At 45.2% G+C, this 17,856-nt stretch overlaps 1 protein-coding gene and 1 long non-coding RNA gene across 2 annotated transcripts in view; one reads left to right on the forward strand and one right to left on the reverse strand.

The window, feature by feature from the left end:
* The window catches only part of WIPF3 (WAS/WASL interacting protein family member 3), an 81,466-nt gene extending 68,627 nt beyond the window's left edge, over positions 1-12,839 (reverse strand). The window contains 2 exon segments of the mRNA XM_046020898.1: positions 5,921-5,980; positions 12,526-12,839. The gene's annotated coding sequence lies outside the window, so the exon portion shown is untranslated.
* The window catches only part of LOC123951831, a 113,093-nt gene continuing 106,631 nt past the window's right edge, over positions 11,395-17,856 (forward strand). The window contains exon 1 of the long non-coding RNA XR_006820520.1: positions 11,395-12,535. This is a non-coding gene — a long non-coding RNA (uncharacterized LOC123951831). The remainder of the gene's footprint in view (positions 12,536-17,856) is intronic.

Genomic DNA, 17,856 nt, shown 5'->3' on the forward strand with positions numbered 1-17,856 from the left:
ACCACCACCTGCATCACCACAAATAACTACAATAAAACGTGGGGTAGGACACATGCCCCAAGAGGGCTATGGAGCGCTAAGGAATGTCGCCATCCATTCCAGCATGAGGAGAGTGGGCGAGGGAGGGTTGTATAATGTTCGGTAGAAGCCCCAGCGTTCTTCAGCAGGTGAAAAGGTGGCTACAGGAGGCCATTCTAGCTAGACGGAGTGGCACATAAGCACAGATCCAGAAGTGGGAGAACGCAAGCAGTCTGGGAGGCTCTGCATGTATGGGGAAGGGAGAAAAAGGCTAGAGTCACAGAAGGGCTGAAATGACGCTGCGCTATTCTGCAAGTGTTTCTTCCCTCGGGGAGGGGTGGACATCTATCCCGTTGTGGCCATCCACCAGCTTTCGAACATTTTTCCTATGCCTGAGGAATCTCCTACAGGACTCCGCCCTCCCTCAGCAGAAAGCCAGGAGCTCCTTTACCCAGCATCCCTTGCAGGCAGGGAGCTGATTTGTGACCACTGAGTCAGAGGTGAGGGAACAGTGGATGGGCAAGGTGTGGAGGGGCCCTGGCTCACAGGAGTGACAGCCTGGGTCTGCAGCGGGAGGCTCCCCCTGCAGGGGGAATCCAAGACCAGTATCGGCCCCAGCCTCCCAATTTTCTCCCAAAGGCCCCAAATCCAGATTTTTGTGGGAAGTCCAGTTTGGGAATGCGGGTAACTAATTCAAAAAGCGTTTTTAAAAATCAGCGGGCCAGCAGAACATCCCTGCAGGTCACACAGGATCCACAAACTGCCAGAGTGCGACCCCTTTACCAGGAGCCGGTGGGGTTGAGCGTGTGGGAGTAGGGGATGAGCCCTCCCTCCCACCCCTCTGCTCCCCTTCCTTCCCCACCTGATCCAGAATAGATGTGGACCAGGCTTGCCCAGTTTGTGAATATAAAAAGTTCTATAGGTATATACACCAACTGAGCTCTCTTAGAGAGAAATCACTTATGGTAAACAATTTTACACACTAGTTGTTTTTGTCAAAACCATACACTCCCTTTTTCCCCCCAATAGTAGTTCGTCAGATTACAGTTGTTCACAAGTAGAATATGTGCCTATTTTAAAAATACAAGCAAGAAGAATTACTGCCACTATATGACAAAAGCTACTTTTGCTGGTTCTCAAAATACATTGCAATAGGAATCAGAAAATAAAGTTCTCTGGGCACTCATAACTTCTGTTTTGTCACTGTCTCATTGAGTCTCTTATTTCTGTGGCTATGAAATGGGGGAGTTGAGCAGAGATTTCTCACCTCTGAACTTTTAATAAAGGCAAAGGAGCCCCAGGGGACAGACAACCCATTGCCCACATTATGGTCTCAGCAGGGTCCTACAGATCAGTCATTTATTTCTCAAAGGGGCCTTGTGGCCAGGAAATCACAACCCACAAAGCCCATGAGCATACAAGGCACAAATAAAACGCTTCTCAAAAAGTTGCCAAAGACATAAGGAAAATACTAAAGATGATTTAAAAAAAAAAACAACAAAACCTTCTCTCCAAGTGATGGTGAAAATCATTTATGAGTGCTCACCTCTGCTGTCCTTCCTCATTGTGTGATGATGAGTGAATTCTTTGGGCATTGCCTTCTCCTGGGTCTTCCCACCTCTAAGATCTCACATCCCACACACCGACTCTCCCAGTGTTAACTTCCCTTTGGCTAGGCCAAAGGGAAGTTGATCCCCTCACTGGTATGTATCCTGAGTGCTATACAAGTCCTGGAAATATCTACCCTTTGGGGGGAGTTGGGGCAATTGGGCTGAGTAAGCAGGGAAGCAGGGGACAAAGGGAGGGGAGGTAAAAAGCACAGGATAAAAAAAGTCCTTGACCATTTGCATTCTAGAGAACAGTAAAACAAGTTAGCTCTGATACAGCTGTTCGTGTGGATCCAATCCTGGTCTTAGGACTTTTTGTATATTAACCCATTTAAGCTCTGCAACAGCCCAATCAGATAGATAGAACTATTGTCCCCGTTCTTCAGAAGAGAAACCGAAGCACAAAAATGTTATGAAATCTACCCAAAGTCACAAAATGAATTAGTGGAGGAGCTGGCATTCAAACCTGGGATGTCTGGCTCCGGAGTCCATGCTCTGAAGCACCAAGCTAACTTCAGTCTCTGAAAAATACATGGCTTTTACTTGGGAAATTAGTATGGAGGTTCATTAAAAAGTTGGAAACTGGGGCACCTGGATGGCTCAGTCAATTAAACGTCTGCCTTCAACTCAGGTCATGATCCCAGGGTTATTGGATTGAACCCTGTGTTGGGCTCTTTAAAGATTTTATTTCTTTATTTATTTGACAGAGAGAGAAAGAGAGAGAGAGCACTAGCAGGCGGAGCAGTAGGCAGAAGGAGAGCCCTGCTGAGCAGAGAGCCCAATATGGGGCTATACACGCATGTGCAAGTGTGCACGTGTTCATGCGCACACACACACACACACACACACACAGAGGAATATTACTCAGCTATCAAAAAGAATGAGATCTTACCATTTGCAACAATGTGAATAGAACTAGAGGGTATTATGCTAAGCAAAATAAGTCAGTCAGAGAAAGACAAATACCACATGATTTCACCCATGTGGAATTTGAGAAACAAAAGAGATGAATATGGGGAAGGAAAGGAAAAATAAAATCAGATAACAGAGAGGGAGGCAAACCATTAAGAGATGCTGAACTCTAGGAAACAAACTGAGGGCTGCTGGAGGGGGGTGGATGGAGGGATGGGGGTAATTGGGTGATGGGCATTAAGGAGGGCACTCGATGTAATGAGCTCTGGGTTTTATATGCAACTGAGGAATCACTAAATTCTACCCCAGTAACTAATAATATAGTAGGCTGAATTTAAATAATTAGATTAAATTAAATTAAATTAAAAAATAAAAAGGTAAAAAAAACCCACATGGCTTTTATATTTTCTGTCACATTCACATACCACCTGGACTTACTTTTAATTAAACACATTTATTTTACAAAAGAAACTTTAAATTATTGCTATAAATGGAAAAACAATATCATCTGCCATAAATAGAAGGTAGTAACAAAAATGAACGCAGTAATTATTAAAATAAAATTCGATCTATATACCATCTAAACTCATTTCAGGTTTCCCTAGTGATAACTAAACCTTTGTGCTTTGGGAAACAGTGATCTAGATGCTTCCCAGACTTTAATGGTGAATGAATCATGGTGGGGGTGGGGGTATGGATCTTGAGAAAATGTAGATCCTGATTCAGTAGTCTGAATGGAGACTGAGATTCTCGCAGGTGAGACCAACTGCTGGTCTGGGGACCACACTTTGAGTAGCTCTAAAATGTGGAAACATGTAAGAAAGGCACAATGTCCACCCCAGACCTCCAAATTAGAATCTTTGGGAGAATCTTATCAACAAGTGATTTTTATGCCCACTCAGTTTGAAAAGCTTGTTGCAGAATATCTAGGACGCTGAAACTCTCTGTCCCACACTATTGGAAGTTGTGTCCTTTACTGAAAGGCTCTTTTTATATAAACTCATTTAACTTCAGCAGGCTGGATCCATGAAAATGGCATACTGTACTTAAAACCGGAACTGATATACAATCCTGAAAGGGAAACCAGGCTGAGTACCCAATCACCTCTCGCCTAGGTGATGGGAAGGATTTCTAACACCTGTGAACCGCCCCCCCACCCTTGATGACAGCAGCTCTTGAAGCTGCATCCATGCAGTCCTGATCAGGCATTGTAGTTAATTATCCAGTGAAATGCGAAAGGATTAATGCAGTCTTGACCATGTTGAGTTCTAAAATGAAGACACATTTTAACCACAATCTAATATGAAACATAGCAAGTCATGCCTCTAATAAGCTCATAAATTGGTTTCCTTTTATAAGACTCTTACTGAAACGCAAATTTGTTCCCAGATCATTCATCGAACTTGTTATGATATTTGGACAGTATTTGGTGAAGGGAAAAAAATGGAGCTATTGATAATATTTATCATAGACTCAGGTATTTAATTATAGCTAAATGCCACGAAAATCATTATGTGTGCAGTTCCCAAGGGTGAAGGGAGAAAATATTGATTTCCTTTTTCTTTCTTTCTTTCTTTTTTTTTTTTTGCTGCCTTTGAAAGAGCTAAAAGAAGAACAAGGCTTATTAAAAATACATGATATTAATCACACATTTATAAGTAAGCCTCATTTTATATAACAGCTATGCTTCTGAAACATAGCATCTCTAATTTTGGAAAATTGAGGTAATGCATTAAGTATACAGAAGGAGTTTATTATGCAATGGAAACCCATAATCGATGTTATAAAATAACGAGTCATTTTACACAATAAATTGCCACCTCCTTAACTAATTTATCTGAGGATGTTAGAGTTTATGAGGAGGGTGTTTTTTACTTTCCAAGGCTAAGGTGGTAACTTTTCACTAAGGATGGTGAGCCCTCCTGAAAATGATTTTTTGAGAATCACTGAAGAAATAATATGACGGCACAGGATTCAAGGCCACAAGACAAATCCATCCTTTTCAAGTTTCACTTCTGAGACTTTAAGTATTTTCGCCTTATTTGTACTGTTCCAGCGTGGGCCAGAGAAGGACCAAGCAGATTCTGGTGCCTCTAGTCTCTCCTCCACCTTCACGTTCCGCTAGAACCTCAGACAGTCTGATGAAAGCGGCCACTCCCCTCTCTCCCCAGACAGATCCCTTCCTATGGCAGCAGGCACCGTTCAGTGACAGCCAAGTGACAGGAGGCCCCACCTGTCAGGCCACAGGGCATCACTCCCCAATATCACACACACACACTCCTTTCGTGGCTCTTTTCAATGGTGGCAAGTTCTTTCTACATCTCATCCTCCACTCTGTTCTATGCACCAAGACTTTACCCACACCACACTTGCGACATTTTCTTCCATACTTCTTCTTTGCATCTCTATGTCTTTGTCCATGTTATTCAGGCTGCATATGACAGCCTCTGCCACCTGGGAAAGTCCTCCTGGTCCTTTAAAACACACTCAGGTGCCAGCTTCTTGGCAGACCGTTCCTCCTCCCTTTGGCAGAGCTAACTGCATGCTGTTGGTGGGAATGAAAGATGGCGCAGCTACTCTGGAAAGGTCTCAGTCCTCCTCACGATGTCCAACAGGTACCACAAGACCCACCAGTTCCACTCCCAGATATCTACCCAAGAGAAATGAAAACTTACGCCCACTCCAAAACTTACACGTGAACATTTCTAGGAACATTGTTCACAATAACCAAAATGTAGAAATAAGCCAAATGTCCATCAACTTATGAGTGGAAAAACAAAATGGCCATGGAATGAAATATTATTTGCAAAAAAAAAAAAAATGAAGGAAAGACTGACTCACGTTATAGCATGGATAAACCCAAAATTCATTACGCTGAGTGAAAGAAGCCAGTCGCAAAAGTCCACAGACTGTATGGTCCCATTTATATGAAAATCCAGAATAGGTAAATCCACAAAAGTAAAAAGTTGGGAGTTGTCAGGGCTGAGAATACAGAAGATCAGGAGCGACTGCTAATGGATTTCTTTTTGGGGTGATGAAAATATGCTGAAATTAGATGATGGTGGTGGTTGTGCGATTCTGAATATTCCAAAAACCACTGAACTGCACAATTTAAGAGAGTGAATTTTATGGTATGTGAATTATACTCCAAGAAGGCTGTTGTTACAAAAAACAATTCGTGCCACATGGTTAGTTTCAGGCAAAACAGAATCCAGGGCAAAAAATATTAATAGAAATATATGGTGCTCTGGAAACATGAATTAATTGCTTCCATGGGTAACAGACATGTAAAAAGCGTAAAGGACCTCTTTAGCAGACCTTCCATGGTTGAAGGGAGTGAGGAGGGTATGAGCAAAGCTTTGGGGTGTGTGGCAGCCACTCACAGCCAACACGATGTCACAGAGCCAGGTTGTCAAGAGATTCGAGCTTTATTCTGTAGGCTTCTGAAGACAAGAAAGATGTTAGATGTTAGATACTTGTGTTTTAAAAACAGCATCCTGGGGGTCACGTGTGGAAACAAATTAGAGGGAGAAGCAGCAAATACACAGAACACACGAGCAAGGGTGGGTATTTTTATTGAATTTTTATTGAATTAGAATCACAGTAAGAGGGATTGAACCAAGAATATTAGTTTGTACGTCTGGAATGGGGGAGAAGAATCAGGCCAGGATAACCCCAGTACTCCCTGCCAAGACAAGCTAAATAAGGGGGATGGAAGAAAGTGTGTGTATGGTGGGGAGCGACGTAGATGGTCAGGGAGAAGTGGGCTTAATTTGAAGCGTTTGAGGTGGTTTTGGCAAATGGAGATTCAGATCTGAAATTTAGGGATGGATCAGGACTGGTGGTAGTGATTCAGGAATCTTTACATAAGGCAGTTGGGTATGTTTCATTCTCTCAGCCTAACTATTCTGAAGATCTGGAAACGCAGAACATTTTAAACCACGGAGTTGCCTTCTATAATTTCTAATTTAGTCAGGGACATGGCTAATAATGGCAGTCAGTCAGGTGGCTGATCCTGCTAATTGCCTATTCAATAACCATTCCCTCTTCTTCCTCATAGCAAAACCACTAATTTGTGGGTGGGGAGGTGGCGCTTGCAATTTACCCAGCTAAAAATATTTGCTTTCTCAGACTTCCTTATATTTCGAGCAACTTTGTAATATCATCTTGGCCAATGAGATATAGGAGGAAATAGCTAGGGAGGGCATTGCTTTCTGTATAAAAAGGTGGGATACAGCAGCCATCTTGTGACCACGAGGCAAACAGATGTAATACGAAGTCCTACAGGCTAAGGACGGTGAATCAGGAAGATGGAAATCATTGTTTGAGCTCCTGCATCAGCCCTGGACTGCCTTTCTTCGGAGTCTAGACTGGTTCCATAAGAGATAAATTTGTGTCTGTTTAAGCCCAATTCTGATGTGTATGTTGTTTTGTTTTGTTTGTTTTGGTAGCTGAATGCAATTTTAACTGCTATAAGTCACATTTGAACTAATATATATATATATATATATATATATATTAGTGTTATTGTATATGTTAGTATTATATTACTACACAACTTACATATAGTGAGACTACAAAAACATGACCATTTCAATTACTAAAAAGAAAGTCTAAAAACAAAGTATTCTTTTTTTTTAAAGTTTTTATTTATTTGAGAGAAAGAGAGTGAGTGAGAGAGAGAGAGAGCAGGGGAAGGGGAGGAAGAGGGAGAGGCATACTCTGTACTGAGCAGGATGCTGACATGTGGCTTAATCCCTAGGATTCCAGGATCATGACCTGAGCTGAAGGCAGATGCTCAACTGACTGAGCCACCCAGTCACCCCCCAAATATTTATTCTTACTGCCAAGAAGTACTGAAAGCATTAAGGGACTTAGGTAGTATAGAGCACTGGATCTTTCTTTTTCCAAACAGTGTGATAAAATTTGCAGATAATATGGGACTTTCGTATTAAGAAAATTCATGAATATACACTCTATTAATGACCATATGTGCACAAAACTGCCTTCTGGATGAGGTAAACTGAGCTGGCATATTTAAATGGCTTTAGCTAAAATGAATGTTCTTAAAGATGGGATTGTTCACATGACTCTCCCAAGAATTATAATCTGTGGAAGAAAGAATCTTTCTACTCCCCCAGGCCCTCAGTAAACATAGCTAAGAAAATAGCATGTCCTCAAACCACAGCGTTCTGGCCGTTCACAGAAGAGCTTTGGCTGGACTGTGCTCTGGGATTATGTCTCCGGAACTACAGTCCATAATGTTCTAGGAAACATTTATTATTGCCTTCTACCACAAAACTTCCATTGTCTTCATGGCAGGGACCATGTGGAACACTTACATCTCTATGGCAACAGTGATTGCTTTGAAGACCTGCCAGGAGAAAGTTGTCCCAGGTTTTAGGACCCGGAAAAGCTGTGCAACTGATCTGTTTTTATCTCATGCTCACTGTGGATCAAGTAACTATTTGTGTTTTCCTCTTTGTTTTGGCTACTGGGAAGCTCTGACAAATTTTTAATCCTCTCTCCAGAAACTATACAAGGCTTTATAATAAACTCATCTCTAGAAACCACCTACACCTTATAAAATAGTCTGATTCTCTAAATTACCTCTGATTTTATCTGGCTTTCCAGTGTGTGTGTTCTCTCTACCCTGGTTTCATTCTCTATTAATTTTATGTTTGCCACTTATTTTTGTAATCTCCTCAAATGCTTTATGGACTAGGAAATATTTAAGGCAAACAACTTTTAAAAGCATCAGATCATAGCAGCTACTTTATTGACCATTGCCATGAAGAAGGCACTATGCTCAGCATGGACCCTATCTTAAGTTATTTACCTTCAGTATGATGTAAGTACTATTATTATGCCGATTTTACATATGAGAAAAACGAGGCACAAAGAAATTATCTCTCCAAGGTCGTACAACAAATAAATGATGATTCAAGCCCAGGTATTCTGAATAACAAAATTTCTACAAAAAAAGAGATAATAATATTGGATTTCTAAAAGAAGCAGAGGCCTTCTGGTTTTATACGCTGAGCTTAGCATTCTTCAGCTTTAAAGGAGAACCTTTAACATTTCAAATACGTCTGCCCCAAATTTATTACATCTTGTCTACAAAGTCATGCCTCATGATCCATATCAACATTCGGGAATGAGACAATAAAAGTCAAAAGGGCATATAAGCCAAAAATACTTGAGTTTTGCTTTCAGAACCTAGAGGTTTTCATTCATTCACTCCCTTGTTCATGCAATACTCATCATGAACCATGTATGGTCAGGTTCTGGGAACAGAGATGAAATAGACAAGCACCTGCCCTTCAGGAGCTCAGCTGTAATAAGCGAGAGTCCGGGAGGCAAAGGGTACCCGGGGTTATAAATGGGCTGATAGCGGACCAGAGCAAGGTGCGGCATGACCATTCTATGACCAGATTAGCCCTTGGTCTCTATGTCACAGCAGATAACGGGAGTAAGAAGAATCAGCTTCTTTGTAGGGCTATTGCGATGCTTTCGTACATAGAAAGCTTAGTCTAGGTTGGCATGTACTACGTGTTCAGTACATGCTAGCCCTTCGCTCCTACAGCACAGCGGACAGCGGCCCGGGCATCTTGCTTTGTCACACACACATACTCCTATGGACACACGTTCTCAGAAGTTCAAGAACTGAGGCCATCTACTCCTCTGAGCTTCTCCCTAGGAGCTGACAAACTCGCAGTCCATAAGCACTCTTTTCTGGAAGACACCATCTCCGATTCAGTGTCTTGCTGGAACAGATCACCCACGCATGGTGACTATTCCTTCGAGTTGCACTTGAAAATCTTCCATGGAACCTGGTCCACCCAATGCCTGCCCTGCATCTTTCCCATATTTGCTCTGCTTCGCTCTGTCTGGTTGGCACTTCAGCACGGCACATAACCACACGATTCCCCTGCTGCGTAACGGGTCAGGTTCCCTCTTGAACAGGTCGAAGGAAAGACCCAAGTAGAATTGCAAAACGGGAGTCTCAAGTGCGTTATTGGCTGAAGCCGGTAAGAAACCATATGGGCTGCACCTGCCCAGCACCCGCAGGGAATGGGACGTCTCTTCAGTTTCATGCAGTGGCTAAATAAGAAGTAACTGATCATTTTCTCACCATTCCTAACTCATATTTAATAGTTCCCTCTCGAAGTTTGTTTTGTCATGCTATCAGCAAAGTCAGTCAAACATTATGATTCCTTTCTAAAATATTCCAGCAGCCAGATGGCAGGAACGCTACTGTGACAAGGCAAAACTCGCCTAAAGATAACTTCATGATGCAGAATCATGCTTGATGGCACTCGGCTAAGCAGATCACCCAGAGACACCTCTTTGGTTGCCCCACTTAACCCACGCTCTTTACACCAAAACTTCGTAATTCCAAGAATAAGGCAAACATCCAACCCTGCAATAAGAAACAGGCTAGTAAAACAAACATGTTTCAACTTCTCTAAGGTCTGAATTTTAGGCAGAAATACAAAATCACTAGAAGACCACACATTAGGATAAGGTTTCTCTCTACAAACAATGTTACTGTACTTTAAAGTTTCAAATACGTCTGCCCCAAATTTAATGTATATTTACAACACGCTGGCTCCAAAACAACTTTTCCTCCTTTATTTCTGTAGGGTGTGTATTTTTTTGTTGTTTTTGTGTCTACTTAAGGGTTAAGGAAAGTGTCTTTATAAATTCTAGAATGTAGGAAAGTTAACTGTTCCTCCCTGGTGAAAATTCTAGTACGTGTTCTCCTCTAGAGTTAATTATATTTTGGTTTCTCATACCTTTGGTAGGTTATATTATTCATTTTGTGTATGTGTGTGTGTGTGTGTGTGTGTGTGTGTGTGTGTGTGTTTGAGTAACCACAAAATCACAACCTGTTCTATACGGTTTCTGAACAATAAATCTAAAAAGAGCTTTGGCAGGCAAGGCCAGCTGGCTTTCTCCTGTTTCTAAAACTGTATGTTCTTAGACACACACGCTTCTTCCATTCCTTCTGCTGCTGGCTAACTTCAGTCTGTGACAAAAATCTCACACGCACAATTATATGAAAACAACAGAGACTCCTGGAAAGGAACAAAAAGGGGGCAGGGCAGGAAGCCAAACTTCAAGTCTTCAAGCCTCCACTTCAGGTGGCCGAAAATCGTCTGTTCACGGTGGTAGGTACAGAATTTGAAGTCTGTGTATTCAGGTTCTTAACCCTGGCTCCCCCGGGTAAGGCATAATGGGCATTTTAAAAGTGTATGACTTTTTATTTGCTCATCTGTAAAATTGGCAGAATAACAGTATCTCCCTTAAAGAACTGTGACTCCCATCAGGTGATGTTCATATAGGCATTTGGTAAAGCCCTCTGCAGTGTATGTTTCCTTTCTTGATATTTCTCAACTTTCTTTTATTCTCCGTCCTTTTTTTTTTTTTTCCTTTTCTGATTCGGTTTTTGTGGTTTTCAAATGTATCTCTAAAATGCACTGCCTGGAAAACTGGACTAATCTGTGTGCTACCACAGTGAGTGGATTTTTAGCATTAAATTTTTATTTACTTTTTAATCAAGGTAACACGTAAGTCAAGTGCACAAATCTCAAGGGAATGACTACGTAAATATCTAGAGGCGTACACCTGTGGGAATCACTGGTAAGGCAAGGGAAGGAGGATTTCCAACACCCCAGAAAGCCCACTCATGCCCTGTCCCGGTCATTACAAGGGCCAAAGGCAACCCCACTTCTAACCTGTATTGCCATCATTAGCTTTGCCTAAAGTTACGAAAATAAACAAACAAAAACCAACTCAGGGAAGGTTAGGGTCCCAGTGATGACTACTATGGCTGACCATAAGAAATGTATTTCCAAACCGCCTTCTGAATTGATAAAAGATTTTGGAAATAAGGACAGGGGCATGAACTAAATCACACGGGTCACGTAGAACAAGGGCCTCATTTTGTAGCTAATGACACTCTGGGAGGCGAAGTGACAGCCCAACTTCCTGCTACAGAGTAACTCTGCTTCCAAACACAAAAACATCCCGAATATGAGGGATGCTGCCGGGGCATCCCAGCGAGCCGGGAACAGCTCTCGGGGGCCTCTCCCGGTAGAACTTTCCAGGGAGCAGCGTACACTCGGTCCCCACGCGGCTCCAGCTCCCGCTGCAGGCACACCCACGCGGCTGGCACGCCGCGCTCAGAAGGCACTGTTCCTGCGAGGCTGTGCCTGCCTGCCCACAGGGGCAGGGCTTGTCCCTCACACCCGCTTTCCAAGTGCCCGCTCCCACAACCCTGCTCCCCTCCGCCTCCGGGTCTTGGGGGAGGGGCAGTCTCTGCCACCTTCTCTGACTCCTTCAGAAGGGACTTTAAAGCCCACGTGGGGCCAATTCTACATCTCTGGAGCACAGTCAGCTTAGTGATCTGGGGGGCCTGGAGATGAGCACTGGGAGGGGAGTCCTGAGACCTTCTGTCAAGTCCCTGCTAGGTCGCCACGCACGAGCTGTGTGACCTTGGGCAAGTCACTTCACACCTCCGGGACTGGCTTCTGTATCCCCAAAGCCATCTCCAGTCCTGCCATGTCTTTAGTGCTTCTTTACTCCGCCCCAGCTCTTCCTGAGTCTGCCCCCTCCTCACCGAGACCCCAGCCTTTTGTTCGGGGGTGGGGCAAGCGGAGAAGAGAGAAAAGGAGAGCTCGGTGAAGCCCAGCGCGCCCGGCCGCTCACTGGACAGTCGGGTCAGGGGAAGTCACCAGGCAATCCCCACGGTTGACCTCGTTCCCTCCGCGGTCCGGCTACGGCCGGGCTCGGAGGGCGCTACGCGGCTGGCGGCGGACGGCGGGGGGCGGGGATTCCCGGGCACACGCGCGCGCGCGCGCTGCAACACTATCTGCGCCGCGGGCCACTCCGTCCCGGGACCGGCTCGAGTGGTCGCTGCCCGAGCACGTCACCCCCTCCTCCCCAGCCCGGTACGGACCCGGACGCGGGGGCGCACCGCTACCTGCAGCTAGGTAGGACTCAGGCTCCGGCCGACGTCCTCGCCGCCGCCTCCAGGCTCGGGGCTCCGTCCCTCAGCCCGAGTGCTCCAGGTGCCGCCGCCGCCGCCGCGGCCACGCTGCGCTCGGTGCCGCTGCGCTCCGTGCGCCCAGCTCCCTTGCAGCCGCCGGCTCTGGGGCTGCCGGGACGCGGAGGCGGGGCCCTCGCCCCACCTGCTCCGCGGGCTTCTGCCCCTGTCGCCGCCGCCCAGCGCGCAGGGACGCGGCCGGGCGGGCGGGGCGGCTCTGGAGCCCGGGGGCGGGTCCCAGTGGCAGGGGCGCGCCTCTCCCCGTGCGAGTCCCGAGTCCCCGCCGCGGAGAGAGGGGGCCTGAGGCCCCGCCACGCTGGGGACACGCCACTGCTTCACCAATTCACTCCAAGACATCTGGCACCCTTCTTATGCTCTAGGAGGCGTCATAAGCTGTGGTGACAAAAGAGAGAACAAAAATCACCTTTTGCCCTCTCGGAGTTCACGGTCTAGAAAGGGAAACTAATTGGCAAGTACAGTCCAGAACCAAGAGGGTGTGGTCGTGGATGTGGCGCCGATCCAGGCTTGGGGGAGAGGGAAAGCTTCTTCAGGAGGTGATGCCCAGGAGACATCACCTAACTGAAAAATGAGCATGAATTAGCCAGGTGAAGGAGGGTCTGGGGACATAGATTGTCTCAGGAGGAGCCTAAGGGGAAAGGAAGCAGACTGTGTTTGAAAACTGAAATGTGTGAGCCGGAAGAACTTGGTGTGACAGGCACACGCCCGTCATACTTCATGTTCAGGCCCCCTGGAACATGCAGAAAGTTTGTGCCTAAGGCTGGATGTGTCCCTTTAGGTGCGGTGCTCCTTTGGTGAGGATCTCCTACCTCCCAATGTCCTGGACCTTCCTACTGGTGGAGGAGCAAAGAGGATACTCAGGGACTCTTCTGCTCAGCCCTGCAGTGTTTGAACATCTGCTAGGAGCCAGCCCTCTGCAGGGTCTTTGAGGTATGCTGGTGAGGGAGGCAGGGTCTCTAACACTAAAGGAACTACTGGGCTGGAGCAGAGGAGAGACCTGTGCTCAGGGTTGTGCCAAGGCCATGTATGAAGTGCATGGGAACACAGGGAAAGAAGCAGTTAATACCAGCAGGAAGGATCTCACACATGGGTTGCAACCCGTCTTCAGGTTCAGATTGTGTAGGAGCTGCTGTCAAAGTATGTTCCCACGCAGCCCTTAGTTGGTTTCTTAATTACCTATGTTCATAGCAAGGATAAATAATTCACTCCGGATGTCTTTCACTCCTGGGTTGTCAAGAGCATGGGTTTCCGTTGGATTTAGGTGAATAAGGGCATATGTGTAGTCAGTGGAAAACAGTGACGTACTTGCTTCCTGCCTATTTGTGCTATGTTCCTCCTGCCTTTCTTCCTTTTGAAGCCATAAAATGATCATGGGTATGAAATCTGAAAAACTTTGCTCAACCCAAAATTCAAAAACACTACTTAAAAAAGGTGAACACTACTTAAAAAAATCCCTGAAACATAACCAGACAAGACACTCTCCTCCGAATCCCTAATGCTTATTCTCATTAAACACATAGCAACTAGAATTCTAATCTTTCAAAAAAGGAAGAAAAGATAAATTACCAGAGAAGACGTTTCCATAAGGCCAGAGAGTCCCCATCAGGGCTTCGGCTGAGCGGCCCAAGCCGAAGCTAGTTGAATGGATAGGCTGCGGGCTCTGTCATTCCATTTCCCATGTTCCTCATGGCTGAACACAAATGGGATGTCTAGGGATGCTGTAACCAGGTGACAACCAAGAGACAGTGAACATGAAGCCACAAGGCCAATATGACTAGGATGACTGAGTGAAAAAGAGCCTGGCATTGTTGGGTATTCAAAGCAATGCCAGCAACAGCCCCTCACTGAACATCTTGCCATGTGAGAAAAATAGTCCCCATTTGTTTAAGCCACTAGGCTGGGTTTTCTGTTCCTTGCGGCCAAACGGACTCCTAACGGTTACAGTGACCTCTCTCTTCTTGGGGCAAATGTCTGTTCTCCTCCCACAGCTCGCAAATGCCTGAAAAACTCACCGTTCATACCCTCTACTTGTAAACGTGTATTTCCAGCTGTGATGACTTCCTGAGGTCGTCAGGAGAAAGGTGCTAGAGAAATCGTAAATGTTTTATACATGTATCCACATCAATTCTTCAAGTGTTTATGAGCAGCTATTAGATGGTGATAGTGTACTGGTTCTTGGGGTGCAAAGATGAATTCACAGCTTTGCCTCCAGGGAGCAAACAGCTTAGAGGAGGACATGAGCTTGCAAATAGAGTTTTACAGTTCCTTGCAAGAGAGGAGTTGCCTTGGACAGAGAGGTAATACAAGAGAAGGAATGAGCTCTGTGTGGTGTGGGGAAGGAGGGAGATAGCAGTACCTGGGCTGGGCTTCTGTGGAGGGACCAGAGTTTTCCCTGTCAGAAACTGGGGAAGGGAGGCCACTTCAGAGAGAGAATGTCTGACAGAGCTTGGCCATTCAGGATCCTCAAATTCCACATGTCTGAGACCACATTCAGGGTCTTCCTCCCAAACCTATCCTGTTCTCGGTGTTGTCCATCTGCCCACATGTCCACCTAGCCCACCCAGCAACTTCCTCAGCTGCCTTTCCCTCATGACTCCTCCCCAAGATGGATTTCATCTCTTGGGTCAGGCTGGTTTTGCCCGTGGGCACCAGTTCCTCGTCTCCCCAGTGCTCCCACAAGCAGCTTCCCAGCTGGTGACTGTGCAACACTCTGTTTCTCTCTTCCAGACCTTTTCCACAGTTTGGCCAGAAAGATCGTATTGAAACCCAAAGCTGATCTTATTAACCCTCATTATCTGTAGTTTAGTGACTTTCCTTTGCTCGGATCCTAACAACAAAGATACTGAGCTTTGTCGGAAGGCCCTCACTGTCTTCAGCATGACTTGCTCAGGCCTCTACCCTGACCTCTTTTCTCCAGGCATGCAGGCCTGCTTTCAGATCCTTGAGCAGGGAACATTCTTTCTTGTCACAGGCCCTATACACATGCTATTTATTCTTTGTAGAGAACATCATCCAAATGAACTCCTCTTTGTTTTTCAGATCTCAACTAAACTTCTCCGAGGTCTTGACTAGGTCAACTTCTCCTATTAGAAGCTCTCATAATCCTGTGTAACTTTCTTTTGCAGCATTTATTACAGTTTTAACGATGCCATTAAACAGCCATACTGTCCCAAAAGGCAACAAGGGGATAGTTCACTATCTTGGATGCAGTTAAATTCCTTCATACTGCCTCCACAAACTCTGCTGTTCCAGAGCGTGTTGCAAACACAAAAAGGCTGAGATATACCGTCCTCATTTGTGGAGTAAGAAGAGAGGAAGGTCAAAGTGTATGGAGAATATAGGGCTTTACTGAACAGGCAGAGAAAGAGGAGCCAGCCCACAAAGGAGAGCGGGGAGAAGGGAGAGGGCAGGGAAGGAGCCCAGAGCAAGAGGCCACAGAAACCAGGCAAAGAGAAGATGTGGTCAGTAGTTCCTACTGCATGGAAGTCACATTCAGGAGCCAAAACATGTGATGGCGGGGGGGGTCATGAGTTACCCTCATAACTACAGGTTCAGTGCACTGGGCCTAGAGGGAAGCCTGATTTAGTAGGCTGCAATACAGAAAAAAACTGGGGGAGTGTAGACCACACTTCCAGTTTTTTTCAGAAATCTTGAGCAAGAGGAGGAGGAGAGAGATGGGATCATACCTACAAGAGGAGAAAGAGTCAGGGAGGGTAGAGACCCTACCATGTTGTAGGTTAAAAGAACCAGTAGAGAAAAGGGTCTTAAGATTTAGGAAAGAGAGGGAATTAGAAATGGAGCCAGGAATTCTCTGAAATACTTTCTCAGACCTAATCTTTGAGAAGCCGAGAAGGGATTTGCTGAACAATATTTCACAAAGTTTTCAAAACTATTGATCCCTCTAAGTAAATATATAAAATAACATAAAAAGTCTTCATCTCAGAGACTAAAGACGTGGATTCAAGGTTGCATCAACTAGCCGTATGATGTTTACTAGCTTGTCAGATACCCCAAATATTAATTCTTATTAACTAATTAAATCTTATTAATTAATACTACAAAATGAGTATAATAATTTCTGCCATGCTTCAGAGTCATTATCAGAATACCAAGAGGTGAAGTCTATGAAATTCATAAAATTGAAAGCACTTTGTTTCACTACCAAGGGCCACAGGAATGGAAGGAACTTTGCCTGTTTTCCTGTACCACATCTGAAATTAATCTGTACTTACTGGAAACACCAACAAGAAGAAATTATTATTTAAAATGAATGGTGTTACTGATAACTGTTCTTAGTTTTACAAACTCGCCCATGGTATTTCAGAATATTTCTCTCTATCCCAGCTTACATCCCTGTACACTGAGTGAGGGGAGCAGTCAATGTGGTGTAGGAGGGGCGTGATGGACCCTGTGAGTCCCCTCCTCACTTCCATGTGGGTCTGTCACACTGCTAAGAAGATTAGTTTTTCTTTTTCTTTTTTTTTTTAAAAGATTTTATTTATTTATTTGACAGAGAGAGATCACAAGTAGGCAGAGAGGCAGGCAGAGAGAGTGAGAGGGAAGCAGGCTCCCCGCCGAGCAGAGAGCCCGATGCGGGACTCGATCCCAGGACCTTGAGATCACGACCCGAGCCGAAGGCAGCGGCCTAAACCACTGAGCCACCCAGGCGAAGATTAGTTTTTCTTCACCTCTTGTTTCTTGACTCTTCCATAGCTAGGATCGTCCATTACCTACAAGGCAAACTCCACTTTCAGTTTCTTGAAATTGTCATTCAGGTTCTAGTGGTTACAGTGTACCAAGGGCTTTCCCCAGTGTTATCACAATGCTCATCCAAAGAATGAGGTGTGGTCGCCGCATTAGAGATGTTGACATGGAAACGCAGTAGGTAATGGGATCGTGAGAGTCTCTGGGTTGGTAAGGAGTAGAACTGTGAAAGGAAGTGAATCCTGCACCACAGGACTCTTGTCTCACTGCCCAGACCGGTGCCTGGTGTAGAGCAGATTCCGTGAACGCATGACTATAGCAATGAGTCATCACCATCTCTGCGTGGTTGTGCCAGTGCACCCTCCATCCTGATAAGAGCTATCTTGTCATACTAGAAGCCCTGTAAAGTGGAATTTATCCTCCTTCTGGATCACTGGTTTCTGTTAATGGCACTATCTCTCACAGATTCTCTCAAGCCAAAACCCTGGTTCATCCTAACCTTCTCCTTGACTTCCACCACCACCCCCTGATCCATCACAAAACCCT

Source organism: Meles meles, chromosome 10 (assembly GCF_922984935.1).
Source record: "Meles meles chromosome 10, mMelMel3.1 paternal haplotype, whole genome shotgun sequence".
Classification (NCBI taxonomy): domain Eukaryota; kingdom Metazoa; phylum Chordata; class Mammalia; order Carnivora; family Mustelidae; genus Meles; species Meles meles.